Source organism: Eriocheir sinensis, chromosome 10, assembly GCF_024679095.1.
Source record: "Eriocheir sinensis breed Jianghai 21 chromosome 10, ASM2467909v1, whole genome shotgun sequence".
Lineage (NCBI taxonomy): Eukaryota > Metazoa > Arthropoda > Malacostraca > Decapoda > Varunidae > Eriocheir > Eriocheir sinensis.
Window position 1 is genome coordinate 1,576,412 of NC_066518.1, and position 25,013 is coordinate 1,601,424.

The 25,013-nt window shown below is 43.7% G+C and overlaps 1 protein-coding gene across 5 annotated transcripts in view; it reads left to right on the forward strand.

Annotated features, from left to right (window-relative positions):
- LOC126996424 (uncharacterized) overlaps positions 1 to 25,013 on the forward strand; it is a 76,686-nt gene that overhangs the window by 16,061 nt on the left and 35,612 nt on the right. For all 5 annotated transcript variants that reach the window (XM_050856839.1, XM_050856840.1, XM_050856837.1 and 2 more), the window contains one exon: positions 22,253 to 23,027. The gene's annotated coding sequence lies outside the window, so the exon portion shown is untranslated. The remainder of the gene's footprint in view (positions 1 to 22,252; positions 23,028 to 25,013) is intronic.

Here is a 25,013-nt window from a genome sequence, read left to right on the forward strand (position 1 = left end):
CACCCTCACCTGTTACTCACCTACTCTTGACACCTGTTACTCATGTCCCTAATATTCTCACACTTGTTTTCTCCCTTCTACTTTCCTTCTCTCCTCACCTGTTAATCATCTTCCTAATCATCTCACACCTATGTTCCACCTTGCACCTTCCTTCCCTTTGCACCTGTTGCCCCACCTGTTACGTACCTGCCTCACCGGGTCACCTGTTTTCCATCTCCCCTTTTTCTCACCTGTCTGTTCCTTACTTTCCTTTTCCTTTTATACCTTTCGTACTTATCATCCTTTCTTTCATACCTGTTGTTCTGTCACTGCTCTTCCCTCATATGTCCGTTCCCTTTACCTTTTGCAACACCTACTTCACTCACGGCTGTCTGTTTGTCTGTCTGTCTGTCTATCTATCTCTCATCCCATCGGCAACTCACTTATCCTCACCCACCACCACCACCAGCCGCTTCCACTCTTACCAGAATAATAAAAAAGTACACTCAGCGAGGAATATTACTTTTTTCAATTTAAAGTGGAAGAGCAGCAGCGAGGAGACTACGATGGAGTGATGATAAAATCTATTTCTGTCCATTGATAGGGTGCGGAGATATTTACCGACGTGGGCGAGAAATTATTACTGCAGCGCCGATAATAAAAAATGTTGGAAAGTAGGTTGTGTTAAAGATGAAGGGTGGGGAAAGTGGCCTGAGAGAGAGAGAGAGAGAGAGATTTTGATAACCCAGAAAAAGAAAAAAAGTAAAAGTAGAAAATATATCTCGAGAAATTTGAGAGAAAAAAAACCTATATCGATAAGTGATGAAGAAAAAAATATCCTCCCCCCAAAAAGTTGGACGAGAATACGCAACAAAAAAATGAAAAAAAAGAAGTTTTAATCAGTGCATCTTTATGATTGGAACGGAATTCCCTCACTTCACTACATAAAAAAAAATAAAACAGAAAAAAATATATTATGTGTTAAAGGAATATTGATGAACGAAAGATGAAAGTTAATGGAGTGTTGACTAGCAGTGGAAAGTAAGGCTGTGTCAGTAATCGAAAAGCAGTCCACTTACCTTACTGCTGAAAGGTAAACTGAAGCAAAAAATAACGTATACATATAAATAAAACATTGGTGCACGAAAAATGAATATAGGAGCTTAGGTTACAAGAGGCTTAGATATTCGAGTCGGGTAGTTTAAATCTTAACAGACTACATTCATTTCACTGCAACAGAGGGAAAAACTACATATTAAAAAAGTAATATTGATGCACTAAGAGAAATACTGTAGGAGACTCGTACAGGGGGCGTATAGGGAGTACCGAAAAGGAACATTTCACTTCACTGCGATAAGGAAAAAATAAATATTAAAAAAGGGAAATTGATGGACTAAAGTGGAATGTTGTAGGAGACTCGTACAGGGGCGTAGAGAGGAAATCCAAATACACAAAACCGAAAAGGAACACTCTGCTTCACTACGAAAGAGGAAAAGTTAGGAAAAAAGGAGTATTCGTGGACTAAAGTGGAATGTTGTAGGAGACTCGTACAGGGGGCGTAGAGAGGAAAGCCATATACACAAAACCGAAAAGGAACACTACTTCACCACGAAAGAGGAAAAGTTAGGAGAAAAGGAGTATTCATGGACTAAAGTGCAATGTAGGAGACTCGCTAACAGGGGCAAAGAGGGAAAGCCAAAGTGCTCCAAACCAAAGAGGAACATTCCACCTCACTGCGAAAGAGGATAAGTAAGGAAAAAAAAAGAACATTGATGGAATAACGAGGAATGTTGCAGGACACTCGCGCACAGGAGGCGTAAAGAGTAAAGTCAAGTGCTCTCACCCCAAAACGAACATACTCACTTTACTGCGAAAGAGGATAAAAAAATAAAAACAAGAGGGAATATCGATGCGCTAAAGATGGATATTGTATAGAGACTCGCTTGCATGGGGCTTCGAGGGGTAAGGGCAAGTGCTCGAAATAGCTCAGGGGAGATAATATATTTTTCGTCAAGGGTATAGTAAGAAGAGATATGGGCTTGTGGATAACGTACAGGGAGGGGGAGAAGAAGGAACAGACGGGAGAGTATAGTTATATGGAGCAGGTTAACTGTTCTGATGTAGTTATTGTTTATCGGGCACCTAATTTGTATACCCCCGGCTTTGTTTGTGTTTAGAGAGCAAAGTTAAGATATGGTGGCAGTTTTGTGAAGTGGTGTGTTGGTAGTTGGTCTTGTAGTGACTTAATGCTGCGTTAGAGAGCAGGCTTCTTCTCCCCTTCCTCTACCCTCTTCTCCCCCTTCCCCCGCTTCTCCTCTCTTCCCTCCCCTCTACTCCCCTTCTCCCCCGCTTCTCCCCTTCCCTCCCCTCTTCTCCCCTTCTCTCCCGCTTCTCCCCTTCCCTCCCCTCTTCTCCCCTTCTCCCCCGCTTCTCCTCCCTTCCCTCCCCTCTTCTCCCCCGCTTCTCCCCTTCCCTCCCCTCTTCTCCCCTTCTCCCCCGCTTCTCCTCTCTTCCCTCCCCTCTTCTCCCCCTTCCCCCGCTTCTTCTCCCCTTCCCCTACCCTCTTCCCCTCCCCCTTCCCCCGCTTCTCCTCTCTTCCCTCCCCTCTTCTCCCCCTTCCCCCGCTTCTCCTCTTCCCTCCCCTTCCTCTCCCCTCCTCCCCTCCGTCACTTTTGTATCAGCGCAGTCAGACGGGTTGTTGGGTAGCAAAGAAAGCGGAGAAAACGACATTCCTACGATCATTCCCTCTACTCTTTTACACTACCTTACGATTTCTCCTTTTTTTCTTTTAATTTTCTTACTTTCATCTTTACTTTCCTACTTTCCGCTTTCTTTCCCGCCTCCGTTTATTTTTCTGGCATCCTGTTTTTTTCCTTCCTCCTTCCTAAAGTCTTCGTTTGTTTCTGCTTTCTTTGATTATATGACTTTTCCTTTTTTTTATTTTCCTCAACCTTATCATGTTTTCCTTCTTGTCTCTCCTTTCTCCTCTCTTGATTTCTCATTTTAATTTTTCCTTTTTTTTATCATATTTTTCATCCTCATCTCGACTCCTCCCTCCTTCTTTCTTCCTTTCTTCTATCTCTCCTTTCTCTTCTCTCCTTTCTTCTCCCTTTCTTGGTCTTCTTTGGTTATCCTTTCTTCCCGTGCTCCCTCCTTCCTCATACATATTCAAGCTTTTATACTCTATTATGTTTTGTTTATTCACTTATTCTCATTTTCTTGTCCCTCCTTTTTCGTTCCTCTCTCTTTTTCTCTATTCCCGTTCTCGTCTCCCTTCATCGCTGTCTTTCTTTTTCTTCCTTACTTTCACTTTCCGTTTTTCCTTTCTATTTCCCTTCCTCATGCCTCCATTAATTATCAGTTTTCTCTGTTTCTTTCCTCCAAGTTTCATGTCCCCAGTCCTTTGTTTCTCTCTACCGTCACTGTTTCCTTCCATCCTTCAATTTTATCCCTCAGCCTCTTCCACTCTCCTCTCCTCTCTTTCATTAATTTCTCCCTTCTATTTTTCTCTCCGTCCATACCTCCACCATCCTTCTTCACTCCGTTCTCCTTTCGTTCATTAATTTCTCCCTTCTATTTTTCTCTCCGTCCATACCTCCACCGTCCTTCTTCACTCTCCTCTCCTCTCGTTCATTAATTTCTCCCTTCCATTTTTCTCTCCGTCCATACCTCCACCATCCCTCTTCACTCTCCTCTACTCTTTCGTTCATTAATTTCTCCCTCACAGTTTTCTCTCCCATCCATACCTCTACCATCCCTCTTCACTCTCCTCTACTCTTCCGTTCATTAATTTCTCCCTCACAGTTTTCTCCCCCATCCGTAACTCCATCACCCCATCCACCACTCTCCCTTCCTCGTTCCATCCACCCATCTAACCCTGCCTCCCTATTTTTCTTCTTCATTTCCATACTCTCTGCCACTCCCTTTTCCTCCTTCCATCTCTTCATTCATCCCGCCCTGTCTTCACCGCTCTTCACCTTCACCCTCCCCTCGTGCTGCTACAAAAAGGCTGTTTACACACATCCCTGAGCCAGCGTCATGTTCCTGGCTTGATACACGAGACAGCTCTGCAACCTCCGTTCTGCAGTGTAATAATTCGTGGATTTGGAATGGCGGCTTCGTCCATGCAGATCACGAGTGTTGTAATCTTAACTGTGAGTCTTGGATATCGATGTGTGTAAGGAACATTTGAAAGGCAAGGTTGTGAAGTTCTTACTGCACTTGAAGTTATTTTCCTGCAGTTAAAAATACAGGGGTTCATGGGCCATTGTGACGTTGAGATAAAAATGACGGCTTTTTAACGCATACAAAAATGTTTTACGGCGCACTTTTTGGAGAACATAAAATTTTAAGACTTTCGAAATAGCCTTACGTAACGAAAAACTCTCTCTCTCTCTCTCTCTCTCTCTCTCTCTCTCTCTCTCTCTCTCTCTCTCTCTCTCTCTCTCTCTCTCTCTCTCTCTCTCTCTCTCTCTCTCTCTCTCTCTCTCTCTCTCTCTCTCTCTCTCTCTGTTCTTCCCCTCCCCCTCTCTCTCTTATTGGTACGGGTATGGATATGATAAATAAATATAAAGAAACATGATTAAATATTTTCATAGTGGCAATAAATAACTGTTGGGAAAACGAATGATTTAGATTTGTGATTAAAAATGAACCACGGGAAAGTGAAAAGAAAATCTATAGCGATACATCTTTACTTGCATATATAAAACCACGAGGATAATCAATCTGGGAAAATCAAACGAACAAAGTATGAATCTTTTTCCATTTGGACGAGGCAAAAAGTTCGATATGGAAACATGAAAGAGTGAGGGAGATATTTTTTTTGCATGCCTCTTTGAGAATTGTGTTGGGAAGAGAGGAAAGGAAAGGCGTGTTGAATGGACGGAGAGAGTAAAACAGCCTTGTGTGTGTGGACGGTTGTGTGAAGAAAGAGCCACTACTAAGAGTGTTTAGTCTCTCTCTCTCTCTCTCTCTCTCTCTCTCTCTCTCTCTCTCTCTCTCTCTCTCTCTCTCTCTCTCTCTCTCTCTCTCTCTCTCTCTGCAGTCTACACCAAATACCTTCTCTTTTTACTCCTTTAGAATTACCTCCTCTCATGCTGCCTTTTATTTTTTATTTTATTTATTTTGTTTATTTATTTATTCTTTTTTTTGTGTGTGTGTGTGTGAACAATGTTTGAAGCGCTTCTAACCTTTGAGAGAAATGTTCCCGCAACCAACATTCCGCTTTTTCGTGTTCCATTTGGCTTTTGCAGGCTGTGTGTGTGTGTGTGTGTGTGTGTGTGTTTCCTGATGCTCGAACACCTGTTATTGTGGACACCTGTTTGCACCTCCCTCCTCCCCCCCCCCCCCCACACACACCTCTCCGCTTGTCAGTCAGTTATCTACTAGTCGGTCGGTGTCTCTGTGTCTGTGTATCTTCGTTTGTCTGTCAATTTTTTTTATCTATCGTCTGTCTATCGTTTGTTTTCTGTTGCTTTCATCATTGTTTGTCTGTCTGTCTGTACTTATCTGTTATTCTTCTTCTTTGTTTGTTTTTGTAGTTCATTCTTTGTCTCTTTGTCTATTTGTTTCTCTCATTCTCATAAGAGTTAAGAACATAAGAACATAAGAACGCAGGAGTCTGCAAGAGGCCGGTAGGCCTGTACGAGGCAGCTCCTTTGACCCTAAGCTCCCGTGTATCTAACCCCACCTAATATCGCTGTCCATGAATTTATCTAGTCTATTTTTGAATGTGACAATTGTATTGGCACTCACCACATGACTGCTAAGCCTATTCCACTCATCCACCACCCTGTTAGTAAACCAATTTTTGCCTATGTCCCTGTTGAATCTGAATTTATCCAGTTTAAACCCGTTACTTCGTGTCCTACCCGATTCTCTTACCAACAAAACCTTGTGAATGTCTCCCTTATTAAACCCCTTCATCCATTTATAAACCTCGATCATGTCTCCACGCACCCTTCGCCTTTCTAGTGAATGCAAGTTTAACTGTTTGAGTCTTTCCTTCCCCTGAATCATCTTAGTCATCCTCGATTCTAACATTTTGATATCCATTCTATAGTAGGGTGACCAGAACTGAACCGCATAGTCAAGATGAGGTCTACTAATACTAAATATAGTTTGAGGAAGACTTCAGCTTCTGTTGCTTACGCTCCTTGAAATAAATCCCAGTACCTATTAGCTCGATTTCTAGCTTGAATGCATTGTGCCCTTGGACGGAGATCAGAGCTCACTAAGACCCCTAAATCCAGACCTACTTAAGAGTCAAATAGTTATGTGAGGGGTTGTTCCTACCTACACTCAGAATACTGCACTTCTGGAGTTCTCTAATCGTGTGTATGTGTGTGTGTGTGTGTGTGTGTGTGTCATGGAGGTAATAAGGGTAATAAGAGAGAGAGAGAGAGAGAGAGAGAGAGAGAGAGAGAGAGAAAAGACCTTTTGGCTCTATAGATAATTATTTCGAGTCAAACATTAATTAACGATACAATAAAAAACAATTCAGGGCCAAGATTGCTTTCTACTCCTTCTCTCTCTCTCTCTCTCTCTCTCTCTCTCTCTCTCTCTCTCTCTCTCTCTCTCTCTCTCTCTCTCTCTCTCTCTCTCTCTCTCTCTCTCTCTCTCTCTCTCTCTCTCTCTCTCTCTCTCTCTCTCTCTCTCTCTCTCTCTCTCTCTCTCTCTCATTTCGTCTTTTCTCCCTCTTTTTTTCTTTCTCTGCACTGCGCCATTTTTCCTTCCTTTGCTATCTCACGAAAAAGCAAAAATAAATCACTCGTGTCCACTTATGTCGAAGTGGAGCAAGTCTTTTCGCTTCCTTCTCTCTTGTCTTTGCTCTCTGTTCTCATCTTTTCATTTTTTTCCGCCATTGTGCAATCCGACGTTCAATCATAAGAGGTAATCTGTTTTGTTTCTTTCCGAACTGAACTCATGATGTATTAGTCTCTTTCTGTCTGTTGCTTTTATTTTTTTCGCTCATTACTTGTTCGTCAATTTTCACTGTTGTATTTCCTCTCCTTCCGTTTTTCTTTTTCTTTCTTTTCCTTTTTCACTGTCTGTGTACATCTGCTTGCTGTCTGTGTCTCTCTGTCTCTGTTTCTCTCTTCTTTATTTGTTGTTTATTGATATGTATTGATTCATCCTTTTGTTTTCTTCCCTTCTTCCTTTCTGTCTCTTTCTCTATTTTTTTGTTTCCATCTGTATATATGTCTGCCTGCCTGTCTGTTTGCCTGTCTGTCCGTCCCTCTCATGTATTTCGTGTATAAATATTTCGTGTCGCGTTCTTTCGTGTTTTTATCTCAGCGCTGAAGTCATCGTCCTTTCCTGCCTGCGTAACTTCGGGCCTTGCGCTAACTGGCCGCCCCGCTAACTTTCTTTCCCTCGCGGAGATAACTCACTTTGCCGCGCCTCCTTTCCGCTTTGGTGGCCTGATTCAGCTCGGCTTGTTTTGATACTCAGCAGCCTCGCCTTCCTTCATCCTTAATTTGGTGTATCTCAACCTGGCAGTCTTTTGTTTTTCGCTTCGGTGGTTTGGTTCATATTTCTGTTTGTTTTGATACATTGCCGCCTCGCCTCCCTCCATCCTTATCTCGTGTATTTCATCCTGACGGTCCGTGGTTGACTTAAAGGGGCTATTACACTGGGTAAGTTTTCCGTGGATCTTCAGTCAAACCACGATTTCCGCTAGCGTGGTTCTAATTTATTTCTTGTCATTACTGCTGCTGCTGATGATGGCGAGGAATACCGTCGTTCGGTGAAATCTGCCGTAGCTTTGGAAGATCGTGGACACGTCAGAAAACCACGGAATTATAAGAACCACGCCAGCGGAAATCGTGGTTTGACTTAAGATCCACGGAAATTTTGCCCAGTGTATTAGCTCCTTTACTGTTGCACGTCTTGGGTCAGCTTCTGCGTTGTTTTGATCCTTAGTGACGGTGCTCCTTCATCCTCCGCTGCTTGTCTTCCAACCTGAGAGATCGTGAATTGACGTACTGTGCTACATTTTCTTTGCTTTTCGGTCGTGTGTTTCATCTTTCGGTTTGTTTCAATATTTAGATTCCTCGCCGTCTCTCATTCCTAATCTTCTCTGATCCATCCTGTCTGCCTACTAATCAACTGCCCCATCCGTCGCTCACAACCGCCCCGCGATGATCACCACGCCACAAAAAGTGATGTCAAAAATTCTCATAACGAAGCAATCAGCATACTCATAGGAAAAGAAATTAAAAACAGACCTCCCTATCAATGTAGAACTCGAGATGAATAAATTCTCTCTCTCTCTCTCTCTCTCTCTCTCTCTCTCTCTCTCTCTCTCTCTCTCTCTCTCTCTCTCTCTCTCTCTCTCTCTCTCTCTCTCTCTCTCTCTCTCTCTCTCTCTCTCTCTCTCTCTCTCTCTCTCTCTCTCTCTCTCTCTCTCTATCTATCTATTTATCTATCTATCTCTTTCTTCCACTTCCCAATTCCCTCTTTTCCTCGTTTGCTTGCACTTCCCTCATCAGACTCGTCATTCCTCCTCTTTTACTCTTTTTTCTCTTTCTTTTCTCTCCCCTGAATGTATGTGTTTCCCGCGGTCTTCATTCCCTTTCTTTTCCTTCTCCTCTAAGTCCCCCTCTCCTTTTTTTTTTAGCTCCTTTGTGTTTTGTGCTGTTGAGTCTCCATTCCTCTCGTTCGTCCTTCTTTTATTCCCCTTGTTTCTTTTTTTTTCTTTTCGTCTACTTCTTAATTTCAGTTCTTAGCCGCTTGTGTTTTTTTCCAGTCTTCATTGTCCCTCGTTCGTTTAATTTCTCTCTTGTCTTCTCTCGCTAACACGTCTTAATCTTCTTTTTTCTTACTTCTCTTTCTTTTTCTTTCTTCTTTGGTTGCCTGTTCTTCCTCTCCGCCTCCATTCCTTTCTCGTCCCTTCTCCTTTTTTTAAGACTTCTCCACCTCTTTCGCTTTTCCTTACTCCTTTTCTTTCCTCTGGTTTCTCAGTTCCTCCTCACTCGCTCTTCATATATACTCTTTTTCTTTCGTCTTTCATAACTCAATATTTTTTTTTTTTAGGGTTTTGTACTCTCTACCAGTTTCAGTAATCTTCTTTTTCCTTTTATTTCCCTTCCAGATTTCTTTATTTTTGGCTGTCTTTTCTACCTCCGTCTCAATTTCTTCTCCTTAGTTTTCCTTTCCATACTCTCTCTTTTTAATCCTTCCTCCATATCGCATCTCATCTCTTTCAGTCTTCTTTATTCTTTATCTTCTTTCCCTCCTTTCTCACTTGTTTATGGCTGCCTTTTCTTCCTCCCTGTCTCCATTCCTTCTCCTTCGTTTTCCTTTCCATACCCTCCCTTCCCAGTCCTTCCTCCATATCGCATCTCCTCTCTTTCAGTATTCTTTATCCTTTATCTTCTTTCCCTCCTTTCTCACTCTTTTATGGCTGCCTTTTCTTCCTCTCTGGTCTCTTCATTCCTCCTCGTTCGCTTTTCATATACTCTTTTTCTTTTTTGTGCTTTTTACTAGTTTCAGGAATCTACTTTTTCTTATAATTTCCCATCTTTATTTATTTTTCTTGGAGGCATTTTCTTCCTACCAGTCTCCATTCTCTTTTCTTCATTTTCCTTTCCCTTCCTTCCTAACATTACCTCCACCTCCTGTTCATCTTCTTTATTCGTCTTTCTCTTCTTCCATATATTCCTTGGTAATTTTCTATGGTTGCCTTTTCTTCCTCTCTCGGTCTCTCCATTTCTCCTTGCTCGCTTTTCATACTCTTTTTCTTTTATAACTCAACCTTTTTTTTGTGTGCTTTCAACTAGTGTCAATAATCTTTTTCTTGTTTTCCTTCCTTATTTTTTTTTTTTTGGAGGGGTGGCCTTTTCTAACTCCAAGCCTTCCTTCCTTTTCGCTCGTTTTCCTTCCCCTCCCTTCTCATCACTACCTCCACCTCCCTCTTCATCTCTTCCACTCCTCTTCCTCTTCTTTCGTATATTATTTACTCGTTTTCATGGCTGCCTTTTCTTCCTCTATGGTCTCTTCATTTCTCCTCTCTCGCTTTTCACACCTTCCTTTTTTTCATAATTTTTTTTTTTGCTTTTTACCAGTTTCAGTTTCTCCTCGTTGTCCCCTTTTTTTTTCTTCTCTCATCCACTCTTCCTCGCTTTTCCCTTTTAAACCTCACATTCAGTCGCCTTGTGCTTCCTCTCCTCCCCCTCCGGCTTCTTCCACCTCTCCTCCTCCTCCTCCTCTCCTTCCATCTCCCTAACCCTTTTACTCCACTTAGCAAATCCCATCTGGGTAGTCTCTGCTTCCCCCAGCCTCCGTTCTCTTCTGTTCCGTGTTCTTTCTCTCCGTGTTCCTATCCCTTATTGAATTCCTCCTCCTCCTCCTCCTCCTCCTCCATTCCTATCGACCGGTATTCTTTTGTTTTTTATCTTTTCCTCTGCGTGACTTTCCTTGGGTTAGTCGTATGTGCAGTTCCTCTGGCTTCGATTCATCCTCGTTTTTGTTTATCTTTTCTTTTCCTTCCTCAGTCTTTCTAAGTCTTATATGTTTTTTCATCTGCCTATTTTTTTAATCAATTTTTTCCTACTTTTAATTTCTCTTTGGCCGTCTACACTTACAGCGGCTTTCAATCCTTCGTTTTCCTCTTCCTCTTCTTCTGCTTTTTCTGATTCTTCTTGTTCTTGTTCTTGTTCTTGTTCTTGTTCTTGTTCTTGTTCTGCTTCTGCTTTTTGTTCTTGTTCTTGTTCTTGTTTTCTTCGTCTTCTTCTTTTTCTACCTTTTCAAACATCTCTTCTCGGTTCTCTGTGCATTTCCCTTCCTCGATTCTTCCTCTCTTTCTCCTCTTTCGCTCTCCATACTCTCCTTTTTCTCCCCTTCCTTCCTCCTCCTTTCAGCTCTTTGTGCGTTCCCCTTCCTGGCATCTCCTTACACGCTCTTTCTTTCTCTTCTTCCTTTCCTTCCTCGCTCCCCCTTTTCGTTCTCTGTTCTTTCTTCCTCTTTGAATCTCTTCTTTTCCTAACTCCGTCTTTTGTTCGTCTGTGTCCCTTCCTGTGTCCGATCCTCCTTGTTTTCTTTCTATTGCTATTATTGAGTTAACTTCAGCGTCCTGCATTGCTCAGTCACACACACACACACACACACACACACACACACACACACACACACACACACACACACACACACACACACACACACACACACAAACAGACAGTTGAAAGCCCTGATTAGAAGTTTGTTAAAAGCTCTGTGGTGGTCAGTTTTCTTCTTTTTCTTCTTCTTCTTCTTCTTCTCCTTTTTTTTTCTTCTTCTTCTTCTTCTTTTGTCTGGTGCTCTCCTTTTCCTCCTCATCAGTTAATAAACAAATCTTTCCTCCTCCTCCTCTTCCTCCTCCTCCTCCTCCTCCTCCTCCTCCTCCTTTCTCCTTGTTCTTCTTTTCCTCCCCCTCTTCTTCGCTCAATTTGACAGACAAGGATTTCGTTGGGAATCTTAGGCGGTCTGATTGTAGTCCTCTTTCCTTCTCTCTCTTCCTCCTCCTCCTCCTCCTCTTCCTTCTCCTCTTGCTTATTCTCCTTTCCCTGCGTCTCCTCTTCATCTTCTTCCTCCTCTTCTTACCCTTTTCTCCCCCCATTCTATTGCCTCCTTCATTTCTACATTTTCTTTTATTCATTCTCCTCCTCCCATTCTTCCGCCTCCTCCTCCTCTCCCCCTTTTTCTCAGAGACGCAATTTCAGTGGAATTCTCTTTTTTCTCTTTCTATTTTTCTCTCTCTCATGACCGGGTTTTCGACTACTCAGAACACGTTGCCGCTTCGGAATTAGCCTTTTGTTTTGTTTTTGTTTTCTCTTGCCTTCACTTTCTCCTTTATTTGGTCTCTTATTTCAGGCAGGCGGGCACACGGAGAGAGTGTTAATGATGAAAACAAGACGTCTTATTTTTTACTCTTTTTTGAGGTATTGTGTTGGAAAAGAGAGAGAGAGAGAGAGAGAGAGAGAGAGAGAGAGAGAGAGAGAGAGAGAGAAGAATTGCCGGGAAGGGACAAGAATGAAACGGGAAATTCAAGAGACCGCAAAAATAAAAACGTGTTGCTATATATGTGTGTGTGTGTGTGTGTGTGTGTGTGTGTGTGTGTGTGTGTGTGTGTGTGTGTGTATTTACCTAGTTGTATTTACTTGGTTGTAGCTTTACAGGGCTGGGTTTACGCTCGTGTGGTCCCGTCTCCGTATCTGTATCCGTATCCGTATTTGTATTTGTGTGTGTGTTACATTGTTTTCCTCGCTGTTCTGTCATGCTGTGAAAAGTGAAAACAGGTCCTCAGGCAGAACGGGAAAACTTGCGACTGGGTTGAAAATAGTGTTTCAAAAGTGACTGGAAACCGAGATATTCAGAGTGACGGGAATTGAAACGCAAGAAAGCGAGTCCAATACCCAGTTCACATGATACTCTTTCTCTGTTATTTTCCTTTTTATTCTCTTACTACGGTGACCAGAAAGAGCAAAGGGCACACTAATAAACACGAGACATAATACACAAATAAACGTAATTAACAAAGACATGCCCAGGAAAGTGATTCAATGCCAATGAGCGAGGATTCCTTCTTACAAAGTTACACAGACATCGTTACTGAGGATCGCAAGGAAGAACGAGATAACTTTTCCCCCAATCTGTAATCAGGGATGGATAATGGGACAGGGAACGGCAAAGGGCGGGAGTAAAGAGGCTAGCTCGGGAAATTGGATGACTAATAGAGAGGTAGAAAATGCCGAAGAAGAAAAATCTGAGTGAAAATATGAAAAGGTAAAGAAAGATAAGGGAGAATGGATTGGACTGAAGGAATTGGACAGGAAATGGAATGGGAGTCAGAAGAGAGTTGAATGTCAAGGAAGGATGATAAAAGACGCGAGGTAACAGATATAGGGAGTAGGCAAGAAAAGGATGACGGGGGGGATAATGAAAGGATTTGATGAAGCCACAGAAACGAAATAGATAAAAAAGATAGTTAAGAGATTGCATGACATAGAATAGAGAGAGGAAGTACACGAAGAAATAGGAGATACAAGAATGAGAGAGAAAAAAAAACCCATAGAAGTCGGAAATTGAAAAGAATGAAACAGTGAATTTAAGAAAGCACATAAACGAAATGAATAAAAAAAAAATAGTTAAGATACAGAAACAGCAAATAAAATAATAGTTAAGATACAGAAACAGCGAACGAGAACAAGTAATTTAAAAACAGGAGAACGGGGAGACTGCACAGGCCAAGGCTATACAATGTAGGACAGAGTTTGCGATCGAAAGAATAACAAATTGACAAGGAAGAAGAGGAGGAGGCAAGGGAGAGGGTGTGAAAAATCAGGCGAAGGGCAGATGAAACACGAGTCTGGCTGTCTGGCTGCCGATCCGTCTGTCTGCCTGGCGGGATGATCCGATCTTTTACAGAGAAACAAGCCGGGTAAATGGAATGAAACAGGAGAGAGAGAGAGAGAGAGAGAGAGAGAAGGAAGGGAAGGAAAGGAAAGAAGGAAAGGAAGGAAGGAAAGGAAGGGAAAGGAAGGAAGGAAGGAAGGAAGAGAGAGAGAGAGAGAGAGACCAAAAATTGATAAACGAGCACGGACGTGATGCAACACTCTACGTCAACTCAATAACGTGAATGAATGAACACAACACAGCGAGAACATGACCTTGGACGTGAAGCAATGCAATGACCGTACACAGCAATCTACGAACACTCCCCTTCCCGACATCGGCAGGGTTATTTCTCGAATAGAGTTTGTTCGCACTGGAACCATGTTTCCATGTTTCCATGTTTCCTATCTCTTTCCTCTTTGATTTCTTCTATACTTCGTTTCTCTCTTTTTAATTTCTCATTCATTCACTTTTAATATTTTCTCCTACGTTTTTCCACGCTTTGTTTTCCTTTCCTTTTTCTTCTTATCTTTTTTTCTACGTCATTCCTCGTCTTATAATAATTTTCACACCTCCGTTTCGTCTTCCATTTTAGTTTTCTCCTCCTTCCCTCTTCATTAACGTTTCCTTTCTATCCCTCTTTCCCTCTCCTTTTGACTCCTATTATATTTATTTCTACGTCATACCTTGTCTTATAATTATTTTCACTCCTCCGTTTCGTCTTCCGTTCAAGTTTTCTCCTCCTTCCCTCTTCATTAACATTTCCTTCCTATCCCTCTCTCCCTTAACTTTTAACTTCCCTCTAGTACCTTCCCTGTTAATTCTCCTATGCGTTTTTCCACTCTCCACTTTCATTTCTCTCTTCTGTCTTAACCTTCCTCTTCCCCTTCTTTCTCTAACCCTCCTCTTCCTCCTTCCTTTTCTTTTAAGTTTCCCTCACTTCCCTTTTCATTCAGATTCCTCCATCTTCCACCTTCTGTTTACTTTCTCCTCTCCTTCCTCCTTTCTCTACTTTCCCGTTTAAATCTTCCTCTCTCACTCCTTTTTTCTCCTCCAAGCCCTCTCCCCTTGGTCGTTTTCTCCCCTCTGTTGACCTTTCATTCCCCTCTTCTCCCTTGCTCTCTAGTCTTCCTTTCATCCCCTTTCCCCTCTCCCAACCTTCTCCTCTCAGTCTTCCTCTTCCTTACCCTCCCCTTTCCATCCCTCTCATCCCCTTAACCATCCACTCCCATTCTCTCTTTCCCTCTTTTAGTATTTCTTTATCTCTCTTCTTCCCTCTCCTCCTTTAACTTGCACTCTCCATCTTCCTTCTCCCAGCTATCTCAACCTTCCTCTACCTTTGCCTCGCCTCTCATCCTCTCAACTCGACCTTCTCATCCGTCCCTTCTCCTCTCTTAGTCCTCCTTCATCGCTCCCTTCTTCCCTCGTCTCCCTATCTAAATCTTCTCCCTTTTTATCTTCTCCCTTCACTTGCTAACCCTCCCTCTGCCTTCCCTCTCTCTCCCTTTCTTCCTCTATTTACCCTATCTTTCTTTACCCTCCCCTTCCCTCCTTTCTTTCTGCTCTTTAATCTCTAATCATCTCACTTATCTCTTCTCTGGGATTTTTAACTCTCCTCTCCCTCCTTTTGCTAATCTTACCTCCGGCTTTCCTCTCTCTCCCTTTCCTTTTCTTCCTCTTCTCCCTATTCTTGTTATCTCCCTTCCTTCCCCTCGTTTCCCTCTAATCTCACCTATCCTCCCTCGGCCCTCCCTTTTCGACGCTCATCCTCCAATTCCCAACCTTCTCTCCGGCTTCGCTTTCTCCCTTCCTTCCTCTCGACTCCCAATTCGTCTTTACCCTCCCCTCCCTCCTCCCTCTCCCCTCTTCTCAAGGCAGATTCATCACAACAAAGGGGACAAGATTGACTCTCGGGCACTCTCCCTTCCCCTCTCCCTCCCTCCTTCTCTCCCTCCTTCTCTCCCTTGTCTGTACGTGTTTAGTCAGCTTTCCTGCGTTGCCCAAGGTGAAGGGGGGACTGATATTGAATGGAACGGCTCGGAATGGAATTATTGTGTTGTAGTACTTAGTTGGTAGTCGTGGAGCGTGTCGTAATAGGCGTTGTATTAATTTGCGTACATTAGCGACCATACGTGATGCGTGGTTAATGACTATGCGCCGTGGTTCCTTCCTTGGGTCGACATGCTCAGACACTTCCACCATCTCCCGTATCAAGTATTTCTGGAGGTCAAAAAGGAGATCAGTCGGGTTCTGATGAGTGGTTTTGTTGAGGTGCACACTACAGAAGAGAGAGAGAGGAGAGGAGAGAAGAGAAGAGAAGAGCAGAGCAGAGGAGAGCAGAGAGGAGAGGAGAGAGAGAGAGAGAGAGAGAGAGAGAGAGAGAGTGAGACCAGTTGATAAGCCTCCCGTATCGAGTATTTCTGGAGGCCAATAAGGAGATCAGTCGGGTCCTAATGTATGGTTTTGTTGAGGTTCATAATACAGGAGAGAGGTCAAACTTCCATCATTGTCATAAAACTACCCCTGGAAATAAAACTCGTCAACTGCTTAAAACTCCTACGAAAGCCTTGTCAAATTCATAGGCGCCGAAATGCTCAATACGTGTTCTACTTCATGTTGTAGTTTCACATCTTACTTGTTTTATATAATTATTACTTCCTCATTTATTTTGTTACATCATTCCTTTTTAGTCATGCGTATCTGTTTCATCGTTATAATAAGTTAACCCGGTAGCTGCGGGGGTCATGTTTCTTAGGTTAGGTTAGGTTAGGTGAAAGGCCCCTCTAAGTTAAATAATGAGAAAGAATCATCACTTACGCAAACCACTTCATAATATATATCAACGCATGTGTGATCAGTTTATGCATCATCTATTTTGGGGGGTTTATATCATGGCAGAATTTTGGCCCATCGCTGGTACACGGTAAAGCCGCAAATTTGGCCCGTCGCTGGTACACGGTAAAGCCGCAAATTTGGCCCGTCGCTGGTACACGGTAAAGCCGCAAATTTGGCCCGTCGCTGCTACCAGGTTAATGAGTACTTTATTATGCTACCTACTCTAACGGGACTATAACATTACTATTAGTTTGTTTTTTTCTTCTTAACTCGCTACTGTTTCTCTTTATCATATCCTTTGACACCCTTCCAGACCTCCTCATACGGTGTCCAACGTTGCCAGATTGTCGTACTCAGCCTCCTGTGTTTGCGATTTCCGACCCTAAAACTGCCTCCTCTACCCCAATAACTGCCTTCATATATAGTTATCGTTGGAATGGTTAAATTATTGGTGTTTTTTTGGCAATAGCTATGTCTCAGAAACCGGTAAGTACGAGGCTCTTGAGTACGATAATCTGGCAACGGTGCCCATACCTTGTCAGGCCTATCCATACACTCTATCATGGTTCCTCGCTCCCTGCCTCGCCTCTCCCCCTACGCTTCATCCTCCCCCGCCCTGCGTCCTTGTTCTTCCCCAACCTCTCTTCCATTTCTTGCGATCTTCCACGCCCTGCAACGTTTTATCATACCCTGCCACGCCTTCCCATACCCTGCGATGCTCCTCTTTACCCTACTACACCTTCCTCTACCCTGCCACGCCCTCCCATACTCTGCGATGCTTCCCTCTACCCTACTAAGCCTTCCTCTACCCTACCATGTCTTCCTCTACCCTGCCACGCCTTCCCATACTCTGCGATGCTTCCCTCTACCCTACTACGCCCTCCTCTACCCTACCATGTCTTCCTCTACCCTGCCACGCCTTCCCATACCCTGCGATGCTTCCCTCTACCCTACTACGCCTTCCTCTACCCTACCATGGCTTCCTCTACCCTGCCACGCCTCCCTCTCCTCAGCCAACCCTCCCTCTACCCTGCCACGCTTACCTATACTCTGCCATACGTCTCCCTGTGTCCTCCCCTTCCCCCACCCCCTCTTTATATTCTCCCACAACGTTTCATTTCCCATTCACGTCCTCTCCCACACGCCCCCTGCCACCCCTCCCCCCCGGTCTTCACAGCCTCCCACAGCATCCTCCCGCGACGCTCTCATCACGGCGAGATAATGAGCTGCATAATGAGCCACACTCGGCTAATCAATGATCTAATTTTCTTGAATGTCGGAGTGTTGACGCGCCGACATGTCCACCTCCTCCCCCCCCCTGTCATCTCCCTCTAGCCCACCCCCCTGACCCTCTTTGTCCCTTCCCTGCATTATTCTTCCCCACCAGCCTCCCTGCCAGACCTTCCTTGCTCCTTCCCTGCCTCTTCTGCGTGTTGCCCTTCTCTTCCTTCCTCTGCCATTTACTGCCCCATTTCCCATGTGTTATCCTTCCATTCCCTTGTCCTATTTCAGTGTCCTTTCCGTGCAGTGACCTGTCCTTCCTCCTCTGTCTTTCCCCTCGCCTCTCTCTTCCTTGTATTTCTCTACCCTTCCCTGCCCTTTACTTTTCTTGACCTTGTATTCTCTTGCAACTCTCCCTGCGTTGTCCTGTTTCAATTTTCTTTCTATGTAGTGATCAATCCTCCTTCCCTCCCTTGCCTCTCTCTTCCTTGTATTTCTCTGTCCTTCCCTGCCCTTTACTCTTCTTGCCCTTGTGTACCCTTGCCACTCTCCCTGCATTCCAAGTATCCCTCCCCTTGCAACTCTCTTACTTCGCCCTCGTGTTATGCTCCCACCCCGCCACTGCTTTCCATTTCACTTATCTTCAATACTCCACATCTCTTCTCTGTTCCCTACCTTGATTCCTTTCCCCCTCTCCTTCTCTTACCCTGCCACTTCAGTATCCCTCCCCCTCCAACTCTCTTCGCCCTCGTGTTATGCTACTACCCCGCCACTGCCTTCCATTTCACTTATCTTCAATACTCCATGGATCCTTCCTATCTCCTACCTTGAATCCTTTCCACTAACCTTCCTTGCCCTATACTTTCCCCTTGTACTACCCCGCCACTGCCTTACATTTCAATTATCTTCAATACTCCACGTCTCCTTCCTATTTCCTACCTTGAATCCTTTCCACTAACCTTCCCTGCCCTATACTTCTCCCTTGTACTACCATGCTCATTTTGGTAGTTTTCTCACATGCTTTTTTTTTCACATCAAAGGATACGGCTCAAGGGCAACAAAAAGGGTACAAAAAAAAAAACCGCTACTCGCCACAAGAGTAAAGAGTAGCCAAAAGAGAGGTCAATTTCGGGTGTTGAGGTGTCTTGGTACGCTCTATACACTATTCTTTTTCCTCTTCTCTTTCTTTAATGTTCGCTCCTAATTCATTTCCTCTTGACATTGTTTTCCATATTTTTTTTCTCTATTTCCTCTTCTTTCGCTTCCCGTTTTCCTTTTTCTCCTTTCTTAATTAATCTTATTTTTCTTTTCTTCTTTCGCTTCTTTCTCTCCCCTAAGATCCAGTCCTTCTAAAAGTTCTCTCGCATCTCTCCTTTCGTTTTTCCTTCCTTTTCCTTCACTGTTTCTTTGTCTCCCTCTCCTAACCTTCTCTTTCTCTCCTTTAAACCTTCCATGGCTTTGTTGTTTTCTTCCGCGCGCACACACACACACACACACACACACACACACACACACACACACACACACACACACACACAGAGGCTGGCAGGCAGTGACTGGTAAAACAATGGCAAACACGCGGCCCCTGAAGACTTGACTTCTAATTGCATCTGTAAATTGTTTCTTGTGTTTCACTCTCTCTCTCTCTCTCTCTCTCTCTCTCTCTCTCTCTCTCTCTCTCTCTCTCTCTCTCTCTCTCTCTCTCTCTCTCTCTCTCTCTCTCTCTCTCTCTCTCTCTCTCTCTCTCTCTCTCTCTTCTCTTCTCTTCTCTCTTCTTTCTTGTCCTCTCCCTCTGTCCCTCTCCTTGTCATTTCTCTCCTTCCCACTCTCTCCCTTCCCCCCTCCCCCCTCCCTCCCGTACCTGAGCCCGGGAGCATTAATGGCCCTTGTACCTCTTGTTGACACCCATTAAAGGCTTCACGCAGGCCACACATGCTCTGGCGGCGGAATACTTTCTTTCCTTAATCCATTTGCTGTCCTTCGGGAGAGCAATTTAAGTCTCCCCGCTGAGTCGAGATATATCCTCAACAAAAGCCTCTTGCTGCCCACGTCTATACCATTGCCAGTATTGAGCTTAAGTCCGTGGTCACAGATGCTTCCCTGCCCTTTACTTTTATCGCCCTTGTGTTCCTCTGCCACTCTCCCTGCATTGTCATATTCCAGTTTTCTTTATATGCAGTGATCAGTCCTCCTTCCCTCCCTTGTCTCTCTCTTCCGTGTATTTCTCTGTCCTTCCCTGCCCTTTACTTTTCTTGCCCTTGTGTTCCCCTGCAACTCTCCCTGCATTGCTCTACCGTTCTCTACTCCTCCCCTTCCCTACGATCACCCCCTTCCCTTCTTTACTCTAGCATTCACCTTCTCTTTCTCTCTTCTGCTCTGCCCCTGCCCTCTACCCTGCTCCCCTATGCTTTACCCGTCCTTCACCACCCCCTTCCCTTGCCTGTGTTCCTCCTTGCCCACCGTCAGACTTTTGCCCGTGGTCACACATGCTTTCGGCTCTCACAACTATCTCCAAAGCCCACAAAGAAGATTAGTCGGGTTCTCATAAGTTTCTTTTTACGTTCATGGTGCAGGAGCCTTCTCAAACTATCACTAGTCTTACAAAACAACCCATGACCTCTCGGAAAGCTTGTGGGTGTGTAAGCCCTTAAATGTTTAAAAATATGGGTCTAATTTGAACGAGTAGTGGCAAATATTTACCTTATAACAACAAAAGTGAGTAGCGGGCTTTTTTTCACATTTGTTTCCTTTTTTTTATGCCCCTGAACTGACTCCTCTGCTGTAAAAAAAAGGACGATCATGTATGGTTATCAGGCCGGGTAGCGATAATTTAAGAAGGATTTTCAAATGCTAAGCGAAACAGTAACTTCGGGCAGCTTTGCGGGAGAGGGGTGCTTCGCGGCGACCAAGTGTGTGGAAACTCGTACGATATTGCAGCGAGGCGAGAGAGGCAGACAGGGAGGTAGTGAGTGTGGGAGGAAGATAACGTTTTTGAAATGGTGGAGGTTTGCTATTTTCGGGCATTGGGTCTGGTCAGGGCAACGTTGATGGTGAGGGTGATAGCGGCGATGATAAACCTTCAGTGTTGACGATTACACCATTAATATGCACGCTACAACAACGTTATTAGTTAAGTGTATTTTATTAACTTGACCCTCACCATAAGCGGCCCCTCTGGCGTCCTTACACAGGCTGTGGTAACGTTGATGATGATGATGACGACGGGGATGTGAATGGTGAGGGGAGGTAAGAGCGGTGACGAGGGTGGTGGCGATGGTAATGGGGAGGGGAGGGGAGGGGAGTGAAATAGTATAGCGTCGTTGCGGTCAGGCCAGGACGCGCCAAGCCGCCGTAATCGGTATTTCATCATTTTAATTCATGGGCAGTATGTAGGGGCTGACAGATGGACGCTTCTCATAAATATATCATGCATTTATTTCTTCATTTCCTCTAACGTATTTTTATTAATAATGAGAGCAAAACGGAATTATGAATATTGTTTCGTGCAACTTTTGGAGAGGCTAAATACCATATACCTCGATTCATTCTTTCATTATAACACGGCCGCGGGCCACAAGGAAAATTATTAACAGAAAAACACGAAATTGTCCTCTGCAAGACCTTGACGCGGAGACTTCCGACCTGACCGCCGGCGGAGACAGACTGATGTTTGCTTCCATTCCTAACTCCTATTTACGTTGTGTTTTAATAATAGTACTTGTGAATAATTGTTATTAAATGTAAAACTAACATTATGCATCAGTAATAAGCGTAAAGCTACTATTTTCTAACTAATACTATACCATAATCACCCTGATTGGACGCTATTCTCTGTAATGAATCGTGAACCGTAAAATCAAGGGATAAATTGAGGATGCTGTGAATTCATATGAAGATGAATAGTGACATAGGCTCTTTGTCATATGGTTCGTCATTTACCCTAGAGAAAACATTACTCCAGTAGAGGCGCGTTTTAGTGAAGACCGGCCTGGAGCACCTGGAGAACACCTGGAGACTGCCTGGCGAATGAGACATTATTACGTGTTAAACTGTGCTGATGAAGAGCCTCCACTCCCCACACCACGGGGATACCATTAATTAGTTAAGTACTTGAGAGCTGATTAGTGCCTGATGCTCTGTGCTGATGAGGGACATCCACTCTCATCAGCGGGGTAGCATCGTCGAGTAATTTGTGAATAAGTGAGTTGTACCAGGCGAGAACTAAAGAGGACCTCCATTCCCAACCACCGGGAACACCTTTGAGTGGTTGGTGCAATGCGGTGATAAGGTGACTCGTTCGGGTAAGGAGTAGTATGAAGAACAAGACGTAGAACATGAAGATTGCTATTATTATTATTATTATTATTATTATTATTATTATTATTATTATTATTATTATTATTATTATTATTATTATTATTATTATTATTATTATTATTATTATTATTATTATTATTATCATTCGGCTATACTATCTTTCGGCCACTCCTCTAACTCTTTGTAGGAGCAGTGAGTAGCGGGCTTTTTTTTTTTTAACATTTGTTGCCTTTTTTTTTACGCCCTTGAACTGACTCCTCTGCTCTAAAAAAAATATTATTATTATTTTTATTATTACTCTCATCAATGCAGCCAGAGGAATAGAATCCTTTCATTGATAAACAGGCATAGCACTGCAACTATTTGAATAATATGGACAAGTACTTCTGATATACGAATTTCAACACGGAAGGGTGATGCTTAAAACAACGATATAAGATCTGGACGTCAGTGAACTGCGCAGGTCATTGTCAACTACAGGAAGATAAACCTAATAACACCATGCCTCTGTTTTCTTTATTTACAGTGAATCTAGTGAGCTGAAAGGATGAGGTAACAATATAGAGAAGAAATAACTGGAAGTGTCTGATGAAGGGAACTTTAACACACACGAACTACCACAGAATAGTCGGTGAAAACAACAATGAGTTAAGAGAGTAAGGCAGGAAAGAGAAAGAGAAACAAAAATCATCAAACACCAAGACGATATTGACTGTGAAGAGCCGTCAGATCCTATTGAACTAGACGAAGAGTGGAAAGAAGAGTAAAAAGAGGGAGGGAGCGGAAGGAGAGAGTGAGAGACAGTGAGAGACGCAGAAGAAAAAGCAAGGAAGCAAGGAAGGAATAAAAGATTGGAAGGAGCGAATGGAGGAAGATGAGACCCAGGTGGAGGAAGGAGGACGAGTGAAGAGTGACATCTCCGTGCTGCTCGGCGTCACGTGAAGGAAAATGTGAAAGAAAACCTGAATATATAGAAAAAAAGAAACAGAAATAGAAAAAAAAAAAGAAATCTAGGACACATATTATTCAGCTTGAGGTAAAAAAAAAGTGAGATTCAGAAAAAAAAAAGAAGAGAGTAACAAGCGTCTCAAGGGATAAGAAGTGTTAGTGAGGAGAGAGAGGCAGGCAGGCAGGCAAGCAGGAGGGAACATGTGAGGCGCCAGGCGAGGAGAGGAAGAGGCAGGCAGTGCGCGTGGACCGACCTGCCTCACCTTCCCTCCCTCCCTCCCTTCTCCCTCACCAGCCATGGCCTCCCCCTCCTCCCCCTCTGCTCCTCCACCACGCAGCTTCACTTCACAAAGGTAAGTGACTGCTCTTGATCATTAACCTGCTCTGGCCTTGATGCATGGACCTACCTCACTATTACTTAATTCTCAAGGTCACACAACGGCTTTTTTCTGTAATGTTTTTTTTTAATGTATTTAGCTTTCATACGTTCCTTCCTGTAGAACTCTCTCTCTCTCTTCTTTTACTCACATATTTTCTTTCATATAAGTCTACCTGCGTTTCTTGTCTTATCTACCTGTCCGTGTGTGCTCAAATATTCAGTGTTTCTTCAATTTGTCAATACTTCTTTACTCGTGTTCTTGTTCATGTCGTCTTGTTTTCTCGTTTCTCCTTAACGTTCATATACATTCATATTTAGTTCTGTCATCGCGTTCATGTAACTCTCATATGGCACGGCTTCTACTTTCAACATCTCGTGACGATCATGTTTCCGTGCTGAAGAATCGAGTGAGAGGCTTAATAGCTTATCCCATACCTGTAATTAACTCTTATTTCCTCTCACCACCTTTGTCATCAGTTAGCAGCTCTTATTTCCTATTTCCTGCTTACATATTCTTCGTATTTCATTATAAAAACATGTTAAAAGTATAGTCCGCAGCGTGATTGCTCATCCATTCCTTTCAACACGTCTACCTTTAAAATCGAGAGGCAGTAGCAACTCCCTTTTCCTATTTAGTTAAAGTGCCCCGAACCCTGGCTTTTAATGTAATGTCGGCGACCTTTATGCTGCTCTTTTGCCCTGGTGCGGGGGGCGACAGGCTGTCTGGCGGGGCGGCGGGGCTCCTTGCTCTTTAGAAGATTGTGTTCCCTGCGTTGCTTGCTCTTCTTGTTATCTCCTCGGCGACGCACGCACGCACGCCCGGCCCATCACGCCAAGCAGCCAAGCGCATCGTCGGGAAAGGCTTACAGCGTTAGTCCATTGTGGAAAGGGAGGCTTTTTTTGTGTTTATTTTTCCTTCTTGTATTCCTGCGAAGTGCTGCGAACGTTCGTCATGCGTGGCAGTTGCTGTATTTTTTTATTCTTCATTCATTTGTAATTCATTTTTCATTCATTTTTCATTCATCTTCATTCACTGATCTTAGACATATATACATTGTGTTTCTGAGCTTGTTTCCGTGATGGTTAAAAATGTTGTCTCGTTTCTTTCCATATCATCGCCACCACCACCACCACCACCGCCACCATCACCACCACCACCATCACCACCACTATCCTCACCACCACCACCAACCCCAGCAACAAAACAATAAAACTTCAGAGTGCTCAGAAAGGGTTGACCTGTTCTTAAAACCAGTGTACTCTCTCTCTCTCTCTCTCTCTCTCTCTCTCTCTCTCTCTCTCTCTCTCTCTCTCTCTCTCTCTCTCTCTCTCTCTCTCTCTCTCTCTCTCTCTCTCTCTCTCTCTCTCTCTCTCTCTCTCTCTCTCTCTCTCCGTATTTATAAAAGTGTTGGTTTTGTTGTTTCCAGGAAGTCGTAGCGTGGTTTCATTAAAAGAAAAGAAAACGTTCCCTCCGAGTGCTGAACGTTGTATCTAAACATTGAACTCGTACTCTCAAGAGCCAACGTTTTCCTTGTTATTTTCGTTTACAGCATTCATTCCTTTCTTTGTCCTTAGAGTGCACACCACAAAATTTCATTAACTTTATCTCTCTCTCTCTCTCTCTCTCTCTCTCTCTCTCTCTCTCTCTCTCTCTCTCTCTCTCTCTCTCTCTCTCTCTCTCTCTCTCTCTCTCTCTCTCTCTCTCTCTCTCTCTCTCTCTCTCTCTCTCTCTCTCTCTCTCTCTCTGTGTGTGTGTGTGTGTGTGTGTGTGTGTGTGTGTGTGTGTTGCAAAGGAACATGCTCAATAACTTTGTAACTGAATTAATCACCTAGTCTGTCTGTCTGCAACTCTCTCTCTCTCTCTCTCTCTCTCTCTCTCTCTCTCTCTCTCTCTCTCTCTCTCTCTCTCTCTCTCTCTCTCTCTCTCTCTCACTCTCTCTCTCTCTCTCTCTCTCTCTCT